The sequence below is a fragment of the Pogona vitticeps genome, chromosome 2, assembly GCF_051106095.1.
Source record: "Pogona vitticeps strain Pit_001003342236 chromosome 2, PviZW2.1, whole genome shotgun sequence".
Lineage (NCBI taxonomy): Eukaryota > Metazoa > Chordata > Lepidosauria > Squamata > Agamidae > Pogona > Pogona vitticeps.
Genome location: NC_135784.1, coordinates 31674058 through 31687241, shown reverse-complemented (window position 1 = coordinate 31687241; position 13184 = coordinate 31674058). Strand labels below are relative to the sequence as shown.

General features: G+C 42.4%; 2 non-coding genes across 2 annotated transcripts; both read right to left on the bottom strand.

Moving 5' to 3' along the window:
* Nucleotides 1–1601: 1601 nt before the first annotated feature.
* On the bottom strand, nt 1602–1689 carry TRNAY-GUA (transfer RNA tyrosine (anticodon GUA)). The gene is given in 2 exon segments: nt 1602–1637; nt 1653–1689. It is a non-coding gene; the product is annotated as a tRNA-Tyr (tRNA).
* A 2993-nt stretch (nt 1690–4682) lies between these two features.
* Nucleotides 4683–4770, bottom strand: TRNAY-GUA (transfer RNA tyrosine (anticodon GUA)). Its single transcript is given in 2 exon segments — nt 4683–4718; nt 4734–4770. It is a non-coding gene; the product is annotated as a tRNA-Tyr (tRNA).
* Nucleotides 4771–13184: the final 8414 nt, after the last annotated feature.

The window sequence follows — 13184 nt, the reverse complement described above, 5'->3', positions numbered from 1 at the left end:
GCAAGATTATCTGGAAAAGATAATAATGCTGGGAAAGGTTGAAGGCAGCAGGAAAAGAGGAAGAACAAATACGAGATAGACCCACACCTTAAGGAACCACAAGGCTTAAGTTTAAAAGCACTGGGCAAGGTCCTGAGGACAGGACATTTTGGAGATTGATCATTCATAGAGTTACTGTAAGTCAGAAGAGACTTGACAGCACATAACAACAACTGTGGTTAATCAGACAGAACCTCAATAATATGCATCAAGATCAGATGACAAGTGACACACGGCTCACATCCAACCTCTTGCCTCTTCCTGCGGACTACGATGCCTCCCCTTGCTGCTGTTATTGGTGCACATACATTGTTCACCTCTGCCTCATGGCCTCTTACGCATCTTACAAGACTTACATGTTGTGCCCAGGTTTACCTTCCAAGGACCAATGACAAAACAAAACATGTAAAACACGGGATACAGAGGTAAGGAGACTCATGTCCTGTGGCAGGCAGATATATAGTGTTCCGGCTTCCTTCAGTATCAAGAGACTATGGTAACGTGCTCTGAATAGAGGTCTTGGAACAGCATCTAGTGCGGCTGAGGAGGCCAATTCGAGAGTGACAATCCCTTCCACACTGAAGACAAATACAGTCTGTCCCCTGTCCAGCTTCCTGATTTGGCTGGTTTCGGGGCTGCCTCTTTGCCTCGGCCTGCTGGACAAGGGTCTCTTCAAATTGGGAGACGCCATGATGCACCGCCTGCCTCCAAGCTGAACCCTCAGATGTCAGGGTTTCCCATCTGTTGAGGTCCATTCCTAAGGCCTTCAGATCCCGCTTGCAGATCTCCTTGTATCGGAGCTGTGGTCTCCCTCTGGGGTGATTTCCCTGCACTAATTCTCCATACAGGAGATCTTTTGGAATCAGACCGTCAGCCATTCTCATGACATGCCCAAGCCAACGTAGACGTCGCTGTTTCAGTAATGTATATTTATATATACAGAATATATATTTCACTACTATGTGAGACATTTCTTGAAACAAGCAAACAAACAGACAAGCAGAAACCATGAGAAAAGGATTATCTAGTGAGTGTCAGGGACAAGGGGTTAGGACTGCGCTATAAAATAATTGGTCTATTCATATGGCTTGGATTGAATCCTTAATTTAAAAAACAAACAAAAACGAAGAGTAGTTTTCTTCCTGGAAATTTTTGAAAGTAGAAGCAGAAGAAAGGACAATCTTTTGATACAAAACACCACATCAACTTCACATAGTGCATTTTTGTGAAGGCATAAATACCTAAAGTGTTACTACCCCTGGTTTTTGCACGTCATCTCACTATTGAAATTTGGTGCTGCAGCAGCAATTAAAGTGGGGGGAAAGTCTACACATCTTTTCAAACATGCATATCACACAAGTACCTCTAGAACACCGACCCAATATTTATGAATGTTATTAATTAGGTTAAATGGAGAAGATAGAGTAAGTGTATACAGTATTCTAGATATCATGGATTTGATGTTCACATAACAGCAACTACTGATTTCAGCCTCACATATAAAAATGCTTTCTGGCACTGGGCGGATTTGCCGATTTAGAGCTGGCAACCAAAAACATATGTCCTTCGAGCCGGAATCGAACCAGCGACCTAAGGATGACTAAGGTAGAACTCTACAGTCCTCCGCTCTACCAGCTGAGCTATCGAAGGAACAAGCCATGGCAGCAATGGGACTCCTTTTAACCTTGGGCGTGGCACCTGCCAGCTGTGGAACTGGATTTTCAATCAAAGTTTTCGCTTCCCTGCCTTCTTGCCTCCCTGACAGTAAATGTAAAACCTAGAAAGGGGTTATCAGAACACCTCTTCAAGAAGCATCAAGACAGCAAGAGTGATGAATGTACTAGTTAAACAACACAACAACAACAACAACAACAACAACAACAACAACAACAACAACAACAACAACAACAACAACAACAACAACAACACGGGCTGCATAAGGTGTGTGTCAGCTACCTTAAGATCATGTGGGCCTGTTAGCCTTGATTTTGCTTTTGGCTTCTCGAGTGTAACGTGGCTCAGTCCTAGGACAGGAATGGGCCACTTTGGGCAGCGCAAGACACAGGTACCCGGCCTTTTACAAGTACCTCCACCGTGGAAATGGCAGGCAGGGCCGGCCAACCCTTCCATGAGCCACAGAGAAGCACCTCAGGAAGGCTACCATTCTTACCATCCGTAGTGTGGAGAAGCTCCATCTTCTGTCTTCACCTCCCTGCCCTCTTTTGATTTTGGCTGCATCTGCAAGTTCAGGGAACTGTCTGGCACAGGGAAATAGCAGTTCTGCAGAGTGTCCTATGAAGCTTTCCTCTTCAGGAGTCCTGCACTGGACGGAAATGTCCAGCCGGTGTTCCAGATATGTCCCACCAGGCCCAATACCCTTCTTTGGGAGACGGCTGCCTTTCCCCACAGCCATGTTTGAAAAGTTACTTTTAAAAAGTAATTCATTTATCTTACTCATTTGTGTTTGACAAGTCAACCCCTTGTTACTTCAATTACAAGGTTAGGAAAAAAAGGAGCTAATTATATTGCTTGTTGTTCTGTTCATTGCTTTCTATTCCTTCTGTTAGAAAAACAGAAGCTGAGGATTGATAAGAGAATGGCAAGTTCCTTACAAAAACACCTTTTAAAAGCCACTTTGGAAAAATAACTAGAAAACATGCAGTCCTTTAGGTAAGGTAAAGGTTCCCTTTACCATTTAGTCTAGTCATGTCTGATTCTAGGGGGTGGTGCTCATCCCAATTTCCAAGCCATAGAGCCAGTGTTTGTCCAAAGACAGTTTCCGTGGTCACGTGGCCAGTGCGACTTAGACACGGAACGCCCTTACCTTCCCACCAAGGTGGTACCTATTACTCGCATTTGTACATGCTTTTGAACTGCTAGGTTGGCAGGAGCTGGGACAAGTGACTGGAGCTTACTCCGTCGCATGGATTTGATCTTACGACTGCTGGTCTTCTGACCTTGCACCACGCAGGCTTCTGTGGTTTAACCCGCAGTGCCACCATGTCCCTAGTTGCTTTCCTTTACTTGCAAGTAAATAGCCTAATTGGGAATACGGGTTAAACCGCAGAAGCCTCTGTGCTGTAAGGTCTGTAGATCTTCAGCTTTAAAATCTAATCCACGTGATGGAGTGAGCGCCCAACGCTTGTCTCAGCTCCCGCCAACCTAGCGGTTCGAAAGCATGCAAAAGCGAGTAGATAAATAGGGACCACCTCGGTGGGAAGGTAACAGCGTTCCGTGTCTAAGTCGCACTGGCCACGTGACCACGGAAGATTGTCTTCTGACAAAATGCTGGCTCTATGGCTTGGAAACGGGGATGAGCACCGCCCCCTAGAGTCGAACACGATTGGACAAAAATGGTCAAGGGGAACATTTACCTTTACCTTTACCTTTACTGATAATTGAAGTGCTAAGATAGGAGAGAAGAGTTATGGCCAAAGAGCCTAGGAAAGTTGCGACCCCTCCTTTTCCCCACCTCCCTTTGCCTCCTATTTCATCTAAAGTTATAAAAACGTATACTCTGTAATAAGTGTCTGGCACTCTCCTTTGCATGTTTTGGTGGCCGGAGCTGCATCCATTATCTTTGCTTCTTTTCAGATGAAAATAAACAAATATATATTGGATCTCCTTGTCCCTGGTTAATTGAACAAATATCAGAGACAGGTTAATGTTCAGAAATTAGTTCAAGCAGCCTTCATATTTGGCGACCATGAAAGGACATTGAAGCTTTAAAAAAGCCGCCAAAATTGCCTGCCAGAATTGGCGGAAGGAAGCCTTCAGACCTGGCTTCTGGAAAGCCCAGGACGGCCCTGATCCGTCCCAGCATGCCCTGACCAAATTTGTTGGGGGGGGGGGACATGGTAAGACTGTCCAGTGCAGACCAGAGACGTTGTGATCAAATGCCTCACAGAGATCCATCAAGAAAATTAAGGGGGAACCAGAAGACTTCAGATGTGAGTATTAAACAGGGCAATTAATGTGGGTGTGAACTGTTGTTGTTGTTGTTGTTTAGTCATTAAGTTGTGTCCGACTCTTCATGACCAGAGCACGCCAGGACCTCCTGTCTTCCACCGCCTCCCGGAGTTGGGTCAAATTCATGTTGGTTGCTTCAGTGACACTGTCCAACTATGTTGTTCTCAGTCATCCCCTTCTCCTCTTGCCCTCAGGACTGCACTGTAAAATATTTGGTCTATTCATATGGCTTGGATTGAATCCTTAATTTAAAACAAACAAAAACGGAAAGTAGTTTTCTTCCTGGAAATTTTTGATAGTAGAAGCAGAAGGAAGGATGATCTTTTGATATAAAATACCACTTCAACTTCACATAATGCATTTTTGTGAAGGCATACACACCTAAAGTGTTACTATCCCCCTGGTTTTTCATGTCATCTCACTATTGAAATTTGGTGCTGCAGCAGCAATTAAAGTGGGGGGAAAGTCTACACATCTTTTCAAACATGCATATCACACAAGTACCTCTGGAACACCGCTCCAATATTTATGAATGTTATTAATTAGGTTAAATGGAGAAGATAGAGTAAGTGTATACAGTATTCTAGATATCATGGATTTGAGCCTCACATATAAAAATGCTTTCTGGCACTGGGTGGATTTGTCAATTTAGAGCTGGCAACAAAAAATATATGTCCTTCGAGCCGGAATCGAACCAGCGACCTAAGGATGACTAAGGTAGAACTCTACAGTCCTCCGCTCTACCAGCTGAGCTATCGAAGGAACAAGCCATGGCAGCAATGGGACTCCTTTTAACCTTGGGCGTGGCACTTGGCAGCTGTGGAACTGGATTTTCAATCAGAATGGCAAGCTCCTTACAAAAACACCTTTTAAAAGCCACCTTGGAAAAATAACTAGAAAACATGACTCATTAGTCAGTGATTACACTAACTGGGCAACTTTGCTCCCCCGTACTATGTTACTTTGAGCTGCCAGTTCGTTGTATCATGGGTAACTAATTGCAGATAACTACATTATTCATAATGTCTTACTTCCAAATTCTGTCCCAGAGGGAGATGTTGATCAGAGGAAGCAGAAGGAAGAGACCATAAGTCCTCCCACCTGAGGTGGGGCTCTTTCTTGCAGAGCATATAACAGCCAGCTACTGAACACTGCTCTCGCTCCTGTCTTATCCCTGTCTTTTTTCTATGCGTTTGAAAAATCTCTATTGGTTGCCTGCCTTGAGTTATATTTCAGGGAAGCAGAAAGAATGGGATCTTGTAAAATAAATAAATAAGTTGAAAGTATTCTCGAAGGCTTTCACAGCCGGGATCTGACGGTTGCTGTGGGTTTTTCAGCCATGTTCTGACGGTTGTTCTTCCTCACGTTTCGCCAGTCTCTGTGGCCAGCATCTTCAGAGGACTGGAGTAGGAACTTGGAATGTTTCTAGTCTCCGGGTCTATCTGACCGTTTCCTCCCCATAGAAGCGTTCAATGTATTCTCGAAGGCTTCACAGCTCTACGGGGACACTTGATCCAGCAGGGCTGTTCTTAAGAGCTAAAGGCCTTTGGCCATCATTCATAAGACCACAGAATTAAAACCAGTTTCAAAATTAGAACAGAAGCCGCAATAAATTATACTTACCATTTGCAAAGCTTTTTCCAGGGTTTTGAAGTGCTTCACATTCATGATCTGGTGTAACTGTGTGTGTAGAATCTAATAAACAAACAAACAAACAAAACAAAACAAACTGCTCCCACCAGAGATCTTAGGTGACCACTGCTTTCAACCTCTCTTACGATAAGGGTTGGGTTGGGTTTGACAGCTGAGACGATAAGAACTGCCGCCATTAGTCAACAGAGTAAAATAAAACACATCCCACACTGTGTTCCAATATGTAATCAATACAGCACTTCCCCCAGCCTGAATTGGACTAGCTCTTTGGTGGATGATGTGCATTGTAGTCTAATACACAAGAAGGGTGCCTGGTTGGTGAGGGGAGGCAGATGTATAGGAGACAGCTGCTGGCTATGACACTTGTAATGAATGTGTCACCCTCCAGATATTGTTGGACTGCAATGTCCATCATTCCTCATCCCTGGTTATTCTGGCTTGTGCTAATGGGAGTTGGTGCCCCATGATATCTAGATGGCCTCACATTCCCATCCCTTGAGCTATGAAAATTAAATACATTCATTGATACAAAGAAATAATCCTGTGTGTTAGAGCTAAACAGTCAGGAGCAACCTATAATTTTCATGCCCTGTGTGTTGCTTTTAAGCATCAGAAGCATCTGATTGGATGACACTGGAAAATTAGGCAGGCTTTGACAGTTATTGCACTACTTTCTTTTAGCAACCTTCCCTCTGCACACTTAGCTAGAGCTGTAATTAATTGACCACGTAGGTCTTAATTCTTAGTACACATTGGATCGAGCTTTATATCTGCCCCTTTCCTGAATATCTTTAAACTGTGAGGCTGCAAGCAGGAATGGAACATACCCTTTTAACTGCTGAGTGCTTTAAACAGAAAATACCAAGCACCAGAGTGGTGTTGTGGATAATGCCTCAGAGTAAAATTCAGGAGACCTGGGTTCAAATTCTTACTCAGTCATGATAACTCTAGAGAGCAGCAATGGTAAACCAGTTGTTGAACATCTCACATACCTCAAAAACCCTGTCTGGGTTGCCATAATACAGGAAGTGACTTGACAAGCAGGTTGGGTACAACAGTAAACAAAACACAGTGATAATTACGATGTTATAGATGGCAGCCACACCCAGTAACATTGGATTAATTAATTTAATTTGGGGTGAACAAATAGCACCCTGCGTACAACCTGCTTTTAAGCATGAGCAAAAAAGCAGCTAAAGTGAGCGCATACATGAACAGATAATAAAATAAAATTCCAGTTCTTCAACTGTCATCCCAATTCAAGAATCCTTCAAGTTGCATCTAAAAAAGGGGGATGAACCACGCCTGAAATGGAATTGAACGACGTGTTCTAGTTTCAGAAATAAATAGCAATTAATTCCAGCCACTTTTACACACAGTTCTAGCCATTTGGGAGTTCTGCAGTAATTACTCTTACAAACCCCAAACAAACGTGGGGCGGCTCCGCACGGCTGTGATTTATCCCCACATAAAACTTTCTAAATTTTTTGAATGTTTATCTCTTGTTAAGCCCAGGATCCTTCCACTTCATAAAACAAGGCACAGACTACAACTCCCAGCAACAAATACACCATCGAGCTTAACGGCCGATTACTGCAGGTTCCAGGGTGATTTTTGCACTTTTTTTTTCTTTGCAAAGCCAGCCATCTCCCTTGCTGGGCCCTCGAGTCCTCAGATGAGCTATTTAAATTATGCAGATTCAAAGCAAAAGTGGCACCTTTGAGGCTAATACATGTATTCCAATGTTAGCTTTTGCCGGTTACAGCCGTTTCCCTCAGTAAATATTTAAGCCATGGGCTTGCCTAATTATTACAAGAAGAAAAGACTCACTGGACAAGACAGTAGCATTAGAGAAAGTGGCAGGTGGTAGGAAAAGAGGAAGCATTAATATGAGATGTATTGACTCATTAACAAACCACGGCCTTTAACCAGCAAGACTTGAGTAGATTGCTTAATAACAGAATGTGTGGAGGCTCTTAAATAATAGTACTAATCGTGTACTATATTATTTAAAGTCAGACAGTTCTGACCTGACAGTCAGAACTCGCAAGTCAGTTCTGACTTTGGGGGTTGTTTTCATGGTTTTCTACGTAGAGAAACACCAGAAGTGGTTTTCCCTTCTTTTCTTCTGGTGGCATCCTGAGACTGTGCCGCTTGCCCAAGCTGGCTCTTCTGGAATTAATTCATAGGGTCATTAAAAAAAAATCAGAAGTGAACTGGTGGTACATAACACACATGGTTTTGCACATACAGTACATATAAACCTGTGGTCTAAATATTCTACATCATGTGTTTTAGGAAGTTGATTGTCATTCATATAATCCATTCTGGAATAAATCTTTTAAAAATGACACAATTCTTTGGTTTTGATAATCAGTATCCGGTAAGCGATGAAATAGACCATCAGGGTCTTTGACAATGGCTTCAGTTTAAATTAGGCCCTCAGGATGGCAGAATCTTCATAGCTAGCAAACGCGCATTCACTTCTTGATGGCTGGGCGTATATCAACGGTTGTGGTGTGTATTTTGAATGAATTATTACAACACAATGATTGCAATGTTGTTTTATTGAGCTAAATCCTATGACAGTAATAAGCAGAGTCTTTGAAAGCCATGGAGCTTAAATAGTGAACATCAGGTACCTTTCATTTCAATGGCTCTGCTTTAAGATTAACGCTGGATGTAGCCCAGTCTTCCTCATGTGGTTTTACTGCTTTTATAGCTCTAGGTACAGTTGTTTTTTATTTCAGTGGTTCCACTCTGCCTTGCTGATGTTTGTGCAAACTGAATATATCAGAGTTGGGCGGCCTCCAGAGGCCTGGGTGCTGAATCTTAGAGGGCTGCACTGTGTAAAATTTATGAAAATTTATATTTTTTTCTGGAAAAGTTTTTCCCTGTTTTTAATTACAGAATTTTTTGGGGGGGGGGAATTTTCAGAAATTTTACATCTCTAGGCCACACCCACTCTTGTGATTTGTTCACCCACATTTTATTCCTCACAATTTAAAACAAACAAACAAACAAGGGAAATCCCCTTTGCACCTTCTGGTGGCCCAAACTATTTTCAATGTTTTAAATATATGGGAGGTTGAGGGCCTCTGGCTGGCTGGATAGCTCAGTGATTTAGGTATCTGGCTACGGAGCCGGAGGTTGGGAGTTTGGGGCCTCACTGGGCCTTCTGCAAGTATTGTACAGCTAGACCGTGTGGTCATGGGTACGTTGCAAAGTCCTACAGTAGGTCACCCCCAGAAGAAGGAAAAGGGAAAGCACTTTTGGAAAACCCTGGAAAAGGGTCACCATAGGTCAGGATGGACTTGACAGTACATCATCATCATCATCATCATCATCATCATCATCATCATCATCATCATCATCATCATTATTATTATTATTATTATTATTATTATTATTATTATTATTATTATTGAGGGCTCCAGCAATGCTGGAGATAGTGATGCTAAGAGATAGTATTGTTGCACTATAAACCACTTGAATTGAGATGTTGTCAGAATGCCCCCAAGGCATGGCTGGAACTAGATTAGTTGTGCAGAATGTGTGGTCTTCCAAAATGGTGGGCTACACGTTGCATTTATCCTTTGCCAATCATTAGAACTGGTGGAAAGGCCACCCATTCCCCATCCTTGGAAGAGAATTTGCTTTCCATGTATCCTCACTCTGCCTCCCCCCCCCCCCGTCTAACCGACTGTGTGAGCACCAAGCACCATCTAATGGCCAACATCTGGAACTGCAATGTATAAACAAGTTTTTGCATTTATTTCATCTGAAACAACAAAGAATCATTTTGCTCCTTTAGTAAGGTGTCCTTGGTACATATACACCTTTGCAACTCATTTTCTTCAGATCTATTGGGTATAACCTCAGTAGGCAGACTCTGGTGTGGTATGGCTTTGGGTAAGATCGCTATCTGCCCACTTTTCCCTGGAACCTGTTAAAACAGACAACCTGCACATTCCAGAACCATAAATTATCTGGAGATGGGGAAGATACATTAACATAGTGTGTTTTTGTCTCTAGGCCTGACCTTCTTCAAGTATGACTTGCCACTATCTTTTCAGTTCTGCTTGGAATGGTAGAGAACACATTAGAGCTGTTTGGAGAAACAGGAAGTGAATGAGTTAAAATAATATTTTCACCTACATTTTATTTATTTCATTCCAGTCATGTCCAGCTGTTCCTCCAAGGAGTTCAAGATTCGCCTCTTAATCTGCTTTCTCCTCACAATGTCATGATGGATGATACTGTCTCAAAGTTACCCAGTGAGTTTGGCAGTTGGGTGAGGATTGGGACCCTATCTTGTGAGGAAATCAGATGGGTTATGTTGTCCTTTTTAAAGACTTCTCCATACTAGAAAGACGACTTGTTTTGCTCTTGTTGTAAAAGGAAAAATAGAAAATAATTTTAAGGTTCTTAGTTCCTCTGGCAAGGTCTTGAAAAAGAGAAGAACAGTTGGAGGAACACCCCCCCACACACACACATACACACTGGTGATTTGCAAATATAGATAAGAGGTTTATTGGAAAAGAGAGAAAGAGAAAGAGAGAGGTATTACAAGATGGAGCTCAAGTGGTCAGTGACCAAAACAAACACCTCCTCAGACTGAAGAAGCTACTGTGTTTCCCCGAAAATAAGACAGGGTCTTATTTTAAATTTTCCTCCAAAAAACACATTAGGGCTTATTTTCAGGGGATGTTTTATTTTTTTCATGGACAACTATCTACATTTATTCAAATAGAGCAGTGGTGTCGAACTGTGGCCCTCCAGATGTTCTTGGACTTCAACTCCCAGAAGCCTTCACCACCACCTCTGCTGGCCAGGATTTCTGGGAGTTGAAGGCCAAGAACATCTGGAGGGCCACAGTTCGACACCACTGAAATAGAGTCATGTCATCCTCTGGTTGCCGCACACTGGTGGAGGGTGGGGTTTCACTTAACGAGGGCTTATTTTGGGGGGTACGGCTTATACTGTATTACGAGGATCATGAAAAATCACACCAGGGCTTATTTTCAGGTTATGTTTTATTTTTGGGGAAACAGGGTACCTGGATGAGGAGCGAAACGTTTCAACCAATGGCCATAACTCAACTTCCAGATAATCTCACCTGGAGAATCTTCACAGATATAAGCAGCACAAAGGTTACAGAAATCCACACAGACTTTCTAAAGTTCTTTATCAAAACAGTGGAATAAGTGACGCTATCAGTTCCAGGACAACAAGGTCTGGGTTTTCTGCAAGCATCTTTGCCTAAAGTAGCATAAAGTTACATGTGCCCTTTCAAGTAGTTACTGTTGCCTCAAAAAAGACACCAGAACATGTCTTTGGCCCTGCCCAGTCCTATTTGGACATTCCCTTTTGAGAATACAAAGGCACATTGTAAATATAACCACACACCTTTTGCATGTTACGATGGATGCAGTGTGAATTGACTTTGCTCTTATCTCATGTGATAGTCCTCTGTTCTCTTCTTGATTCTGGCCCTTGGCCAGACGGTTCTCATACTCCTGCAAAGCTATCCATGTTTTCAGACCTTGTCTTTGTGATCTTCCTGGTGAGTCAGCAGAGAATGTTTACAAAGCTTTCAGTGCCTTTCTGTTTCGGAGAGATGCTTTCTGGGCAGGCTGATTCAAAGTTCCTGTGATTGGTCAAGTTTAATAGACAATTGCCTTATTGGAAACAAATGGTTGTTAGAAGGAAAGAAATGGGAGCAATATATAATATGTTTAACACTCTGATCCCAGGCTGCTTCAAGAATATACCATGAGGACACCACATTCCATTCTTAATTGCTTGTCAGCAGAGGCTCTCATGAGAATTGAAAGGAGGGGATTGAGAGAAGTTACATTAGGGTGAAGTTACTGGACAAAGGACTTGAACCTGGTCGGATAACATCACGTTATGGAAACATGGATTCAAGACCGAGCAAGAGGCTTGCTAGTAACTTTTTAGCTACAGTAATTGCTTTTCAATTGCCAGAGGGACTGACTTTCTACCTGCTGGTTTCTCGTGATGATGGATTATGGTTAGAGAGGCAGGAAACTAAGCTTTGAATACTTAGGAAATACTAGGTTTTAGATAGAGATTTAGATAGCTTTTATTATTTTATGGGGATTGTTTTCATGCAAGCTCTCTTAATTATCTGAATATGAATTGCTTGATGCTTTTGCGTTGTTTTGAAGCTGTACAACTGCTTTTTAAAAATTCTTTTACTTTTAAATAATTTTTAATAAATCTTTATATATTTTATCCAAGTGTGATCCTTGAGGGAAAAAGAGTTTGAGTGTCTAAATAAGGTGCCTGACCAAACAGCTGTATTTGCTACTTTAAAGTATTTTGGGTGGGCTACCTTGTCTGGTTGGCATGCTGAGTACAAAGTGGGAGAATTTTTGTCTCAGGCAAGGGGACAGGTGAAAACCTATGTTAGAAGCTTACTCATAGAACTTACTCATTGAACTTGTTATCCTTTATGTTGTAAGCCGCCTAGAGTGGTCGAAATGACTAGATAGGTGGGGTATAATAAATAAATAAATAAATAAATAAATAAATAAATAAATAAATAAATAAATAAAAATAGTTGCTAATTCACACACCCTCTGGGTCTTCACCCAGACTAGGTTCAAAGGGTGGTGAAAGGTAGTAACTACAGTGCTTCCTTCACCTAGTGGAATGCCCTTTTAGGGGGGGGGGGTTTCCTTACAGTCTCTAAGCACTACCATGGGAATAGTCAACCTGGCAGCCTACAGATGTTGTTGACTTTCAGCTTGTAGTGGTCCCTACAAACACGATTGACCATCACTACCCAACAACATCTGGATCAAGGGGTGTTGGCCAATAGCATCTGGTGAAATTAGGTCAAAGTTATCTCTGCACTGCAGCATACTTCAAAAATGAAATATGTCAGGAACAGGACTTGAACTCACATCTCTAACTGGAGACCAGAACATCCAGAGCAAGGAGCCTGATGCAGCTAGACCACTCAGCCATCACAGCACCTACTCTGTCTCTTTCTTTCTGCTTCCATTTGAAGGTTGTACTTACACCTTCAGCTTGTATTTGTGCTACTGCCAAACCCGCAGTAATAGCATTTCTGCTTCTATCATTCTTGAGCTTGCACTTCTAGGTGACAGTAAAAGGGAGAAGAGATTGTCAGGATGGCTGAGTGGTCTAAGGCACCGGACGCGATTGCTCGATTGCTCAGAGTGTTCTAAGCTTCATAAAAAAAAGTTGTGGGTTCAAATCCTTCTTGTGACTGATCTCATTTTTGCCAGCCAGTGTGATGCAGTGCAAGAGCAGGCAACCTAGTGCTCTGCTGGCAGCCTAATGCTGTGGTGAGAGGGAGCAAGAGAGAGAGAGAGCGAATGTTCTTTAAAAAGGGAATAGCGTCTGTGCCCTTTGAAACAAATTGTTGCCTGTTTTATGCCATGTGATGGTCATGAGTTATTATTGTCCTTCTTTCTACGGGAAAACCAAATTTGCTCCAAAAATTGGCATTTCACGGCTTTCCCCCA